Genomic DNA, 6,594 nt, shown 5'->3' on the forward strand with positions numbered 1-6,594 from the left:
TCGGATAAATTTGCAATTTGAAAAATTATAACTCTAATGAAACTTTTTTTAATGAAAGGTTTCCTAAACATTCCCAGCCACCAGGCCTACCTGATGCCCTCTCCAGACTGATGCTGTGAAATGAACGATTTTGTCGATCAGAGCTGTGAGAATAACTTGTAGGAGAAAAATTACTTGTGCGAGATGTGTGAGATTTGCTGAAATGCCACACCTGTGCACCAATCATGTCACGTCTTCAGTTAAGACTTGTGTTCTGCTCTCCTCTGTGCATCATCCCTATGAGCTCTTCCTGAAGCCTCCTCTCTTCTCAACATATCATCTCCTGCAGGTGCATTTCAGAAATTGTAAGATCCTGCATCTTGGCAGAGGGGGAGCGGATTCTGGGTCAGTCGAGAAGAGAGGAAGTGAGGAACTGCAAGTCTGTGTAATCAAGGCGCTTATTGTGTTGCAGCAGAAGGAGGATAATGATGAGGATGAAGAGGATGATGAAGAAAAGACTATCAATGAGCTGCATTAAAACTGTAGGTTAGCTCGGTGGGCTACTATATGTCATGTGTTGTGTGCTTGTTACAACTGGAAGGTAGCTGCTGGCGTGCAGGTAGGGCTATGTGATATGGCAGAAAAATCGCATTTAAGATTTATCACATTTCTTTTTCACGTTGTTTTTTTCAAGACTACTTTGAAAGTTCTGGATCAGCACAACCAAACTAATCTCTCTATTAAAAAAAAAAACCTTAAAAGTACCTTTTCTAAAGATTTCAATCTGTGGCCAATTTTTCCAACTTGTACCAATAACAATGGACATGTATAAAAAATGATGACTTAGACAAGACTTCAAGCACACTCAGTCCCAGACATTCTTAATCAATTCAAAAATTATAAATGGTTATAAACGGTAAACAACACTCATAAAGTACACTTTTGCTACATAATCAAGCTAGAATATTAGTCTATCCACTTCATTTTGTTTTGATGCAGCACTCAGTATGTAACTATTCATCTCAATGATAAATTAATGCATGATTTTCACTCCGTAGATTGATTATTAGTGGCATCATTCACATTGTAATCTACTGATAAGCCTTATCCTCTAAATGGTTGGTAAATGAGTCGAGTATTGTGCAGGTTCCAGTTTTGGTGTGTAAAAAAAGCAGATAACTAAAAAGTACAATTCTTTTATTCTGCTGAACTTTAAAGACTGTTCTGAAGCAGGTCAATTGGGAGTTGAGGAGCAGCATTTTCAAGTTATTTTTAACTCTATGATTGGTGACAATGACACTGACAATGCAATGTTTATGTTTTCTTCAACAAGATACCCTTTGATAAGATCTTTCCATCCTGGTGTTGGTGTAGTCCAATTGGCTTGACAGGTAAGACTTCTTTTATTGTTTTCAAACAGGTTTAGCATGTCAGTCTTAATAAACTCTAACATGGGGCGCCGTTGGCCTTGCGGTCTAAGTGCATGCCCTGCATACAGAGGCTATAGCCTTTGTCGCAGAGGTTGCAGGCTTGATTCCAGCCTTGACCATTTACTGCATGTCCTTCCTTCTCTACTCCCCTCATTCCCAGTCGCTCTTCAACTGTCCTATCCATTAAAGGCAAAAATGCCCCAAAATATAACTTAAAAAAAAAATATATAATGATAAATACACTGTAACATAGCAATCGCCGTTTAAAGATGTGGACACCATGAATGGCACAAACAGTTTTGACAGTAAAGAGAAAGTTGTTTGGGCGCGGATTTAGCCTAATGGTTAAATGGTTAAATTGAGCGAATGGCCTGGGTTCAATTATAGCCTGCAGCTCCCTTCACCGCATGTCACTCCCTCACTCTCTCATTGTTTCCTGCTCTATGCATAGTCCTCTCTTCTCTGTGTAAGTGTAAAAAAAGTAAAATATAACTTAAAAAAAATAAAGTTGTTTTGCTGCATGAAGTTTCTCTTCAGTCTAAGTGTCATTTAAAATGCATGTGAGTGTGTTTGCAGTTTGCTGCATAAGCAACTCTTACTCTGAAGGTTGATATATTCAGACCTGTCAGAGTTTTAATTTTTAACGTGTTTTTGTTTACTGTAGGCTATTCCTGAACCCTTGGCTGAATCTGTCATTTAAATCTGATGGCAATCCGAAAACACTTACAAAGAAACCTGAGAATAAGCTGCAGGCTAAAGCTATATAGAGCCATTTTCTTTTCAGCACAATAGGGGTACAAAGAAAACGTTTGAAATATCAGTCAGGATGATGACATGTGTTTGGGGTGTTGCTCAAGTTTCTGCAAAGCTGCACTGTGATAGATGTCTTCAGTTGGTAGGTCTGCTTTTAGGGGCCTGGCAAAGTGTTTCTGTTGTCTCACCAGCTGAAAGTTTCTGATAGAAGACTTTAAATGCTGAAATAAAATATTTGCAATCACAAACAGAAACTGAAATATACTAAGATTTTAATTTTGAATATTTTTATTAATGTATTTTCTCTGTCATCATGGCGGCTGGGAGACAACACTATTAACACTATATCGTATTTCATTAAACTGGAAGATGCTTGGACAGATCCTCATAGTTAGTATTGATTTGTAAGCTACTTAGTGTTTGCTGTCTACCAATAGATTGGTTTAAACGGCTAGGTGGTTGAGCTAGTCCTAGTAAAGAAAGCTGTTTTAAAGGCTGTATGTGATGAGGCAACATGGCAATCAATAAGCAAGTTACAATGTATTGTTGTGTTTGAAAGATTTTCAATCAGGCGTTTTCATTTTCCCTTAATCTTAAACTGCCATTCATTTAGCGAAGAGGACTTCGATTAAAATTCTAAGAAGTCTGGTGAGATAAAAATGTCCTCAAGCTGAAGTCTGAAAGATAGTGTGATATATAATTCAGTATTGTTAATTTGAATACAGGTAAGTACATACTTGTATAAATGTGTGTAGGAAGTACAACAATGGATACTATGAAGTTGAGGGTGCTCAAAATGATAATATAATAATATTTAAAGAGGCAGCATTCCCATTTCTGTACACTGTATCTTTAAATAAATGTTCTTTTTCTTGTCGTAGTTAAAATAAGGTATGCATGCAAATGGTAAAAAGCATAACAAAGCCCTTTTGAAGAAGGCATATTTAAACTAATTTTCCAAACTCTAGAATTAAAGTCATAGACTGTATAAATAATGGATGTAGTATCCGTGATGTCACCCATCTCTTCCTGAAGCGCTGTTTTGAAGCCACTTGTCGGCTGGAGCCATATTGGAAATGCTGAACGCAACCTAACTGCTGTCAAGCTAGTGTGAGGTAAAGAGGCGGGCTTTGAGCCGCTTCAGTGTTCCCGCCTGTCAATCAAGTCAGCTGTGCCTCTCATAATAGAAAACTTGTAATCTTAATATCTTCTGAATTGCCGTGTTAAAAAAAAAATTGTGTGTCCATTAGGGCTGTCAAAATTGCTCCAAAATGATGTTCGAATATTCCCTCTAAAAGAAAAACCATAGGTTCGAACCATTCGAATATCTTTCTTTGCGCATTGCCAATAACAGGTGGACAAACTAATACAAAGACACATAACTACTTGTATAGGTATTTTTATTTCAGATTTAACATGGCTAAAATATTTACAAAACAAGTAAATTACCTTATGGCCTATACTGTAGCACTTTTAAGACCGTAGACCTCTCCCTCGCTTTTTCCACAGTCAAATATTCATTTTCACAATCGAATCTCCGTTTTTTTTTTTTTTACATTCGAATATATATTCGAATTTAGAATATTCGTTGACAGCCCTAGTGTCCATCAAGAAATTAGCCATCCAGACTACACAGGTTTTTAAAAAAAAAAATGTGTTTATTTCTGTTGTAAAGGCATTTTTTGAATGGGTGTCTATGTGGTTTCCGGTGCCAGCCTCAAGCGGACCCTCGAGAAACTGCAGTTTTCAACACTTCTGCATTAGCTTCAATTCTTGCGTCCTGAGGTTGCTGCTTGATTAAAGTGCAGTTTGACTTTTCCCCTTACTCGTCTTTTTTCAACTGATTTGATCTATTTATCCAACTTCATCTATCAATCTTAAAGGGGACATATCACGCTTTTTTCATCAATATATATTGGTCTAAGAGGTCCCAAAAACATGTCTTTAAAGTTTATGCTCAAAAAAACACTTTGAAATCAGATTTTGGTCTGCCTGAAAAGTCATCTTCTTCATTCCTCATCAGAACACTCTGTTTTCCCTCTGACCACGCCCCCTCAGGAAGTGGATGTGCCTCGGCTCTCCAGCACGTTGATCTAATGTTTACATGTTGGCTGAATATACACGGCTGCTCAGAGATCGCGTTACTTCAACCCTCTGAATCTGATCCTGACGGAGAGGCGCCTGTAGCAGGACCTTTCTGAACGATTGGTCATAGATTTAGTGTTTCTTGTTGTTTTATTTATCAGTATGTAGACTTGTGTCTTGGTACACAGCTACGAACATGTAGCTATGTGGCTATGCTAACTAGCGCTAGCACTTATCCATGACAAATAAAAATCATCCACTAGATCTTCAAATCTGCAGACGTGGGGAGTAAAACCGACCTCTGCCAGAAAGGCAGCAGGACCTTTTGTGAAGGATTGGTCACAGATTTAGTGTTTCTTGTTGTTTTATTTGTCAGTATGTCGACGTGTGTCTTGGTACACAGCTACAGCTACAGCTACAGCTACAGCTACAGCTACAGCTACAGCTACAGCTACAGCTACAGCTACGAACATATAGCTATGTGGCTATGCTAATTAGCGCTAGCACTTATCCATGACAAATAAAAATCATCCACTATATCTTCAAATCTGCAGACGTGGGGAGTAAAACCGACCTTTGTGTTTATTAAGACAGCCTACAACTAGCATGCCTCCCTCCTAAGCTCCTTGTTAGCACACATTTGTGCAGGTAAGGAAAAACGGGGGAGGGATTCAGTATTATTTTATACAGTCTATGGGCTGAACAAGCTCCGAGCTCTGACTCCGTGACAGACCGGATATTGTTGTTACGTAACAAAAACACGGAAGTCTGAAACGGCTCGTTTCACACACATTTACAGAAAGGTGGAGAAATCAAAACAGGGGCAGAATGGATTTTTTTCATTCTCGGGGGGTTTGTAGACATGCCAGGGACACATATTTCAGGTAAAGAACCATTAAAAAGTCAACTTTGCATGATATGTCACCTTTAACAAAGTAATAATTCAGCAGCTTCAACATCTGCTTTTCTCTTTCTTTTCTTACGATCCTCAAACTTGTAAACCTGGGTGAGAAATGTTCCTGCTAACTCCTAAGTCAATGAAATATTTGTATTTTGACACAAAATGTTCACATTTGCACATTGCAAGGCAGTAGATAATTGTGTCCGGGGCTTGTTGGATTGATTATGTTGGGCTGCAGATCATGTGTTTTTGGTGCTTTCAGGATTTGAGTGGACATGATTGCTCAAAAGATATGTGCTTTGACTCGTAGTAAAGGTACATATTGCTGCTTTTAATATTCACCACCATAACAAAACATGAGGGGCATAGTGGTTTGAGCTGCCTGTGGGAGTGGGTCCGTTCTTGATTAAAGGCTGTTTCTGCTTTGAACCTTTCTCATGTTTAGAGCAGGACATGTTTGCTTCTGTCTGACTCACTTATTTCCTCCCACTATGTTACTCCTCTCAGCCGCCTCCTTCTCATGTTTCTCTTTGTCGGTCATTATGCTGATTTGATTGGCTGATTAGTGTCCGGTGGGATGATTTACAACAAATGCATTGGTCAGTGACTTTGTTTGGCTGCTAAAAATGCTGCCATAGAGTTGAGAAAAGCCAGGGTGGTGAGAATATACAAGCTCATGAAAATGTAACATCAGGTCCAGCAGCCTGTTGCACAAGCTGTGCGTAAGCTCAAACATAGCCTAGTTTGAACGTAATTTCTCATTTAGGATGGAGTTTACACTCTACTAACGTTTAATGGTTGCACCAGCTAAGATAGTTTCTGTTGTCATGGCGCACTGTTTTCAAAGATGGGATCATTTGAAGGATGAGGAGAAGCAGAGTTTAACCAGCTGCGATGTGTCGACAGCATGCTCTCTGTTATAGATTACATGAATAATAAACGTTCTTTGATCTTAACTCACACTTTCGTTTCCCACGAGCAGAGATAATTACCGTACATTAGAGTACTGTTATATTAATGTGAAGTATGTTGTAGTTGATGATTTCACCACTTGATGTCACTGTTGTTATTTTAAACTATAGATTAATTTTTCATTACATCAACATGATTTGTCATATTTAACTTACCTACATATTACTGTTTGTCGATCAACGCGAGTTACGTTAGTTTTGATTAGCCTTTTTAGAGGCAATGTGGCTAACAGGAGTTAGCACTTAAACAAACACCCCGTCAGGAAAAATGGCTCTTCACTGATTGGCCAAACGGAGTGAAAACGTCATGTCTAGTTAAGATGAAGCTTACGTCCCCGTGGTGCAACCAAACAAAGACATAACTGAAGTTACAAACTAACTAGTTTCAACATATGCTTCAGGGTGGTCTCTACACCCTAACTTAGGACTCAACTTATGCAGAGCTGGTGCAACAGGCTGCTGGTCTGGATAGGAC

This window comes from Notolabrus celidotus, chromosome 20 (assembly GCF_009762535.1).
Source record: "Notolabrus celidotus isolate fNotCel1 chromosome 20, fNotCel1.pri, whole genome shotgun sequence".
Classification (NCBI taxonomy): Eukaryota; Metazoa; Chordata; class Actinopteri; order Labriformes; family Labridae; genus Notolabrus; species Notolabrus celidotus.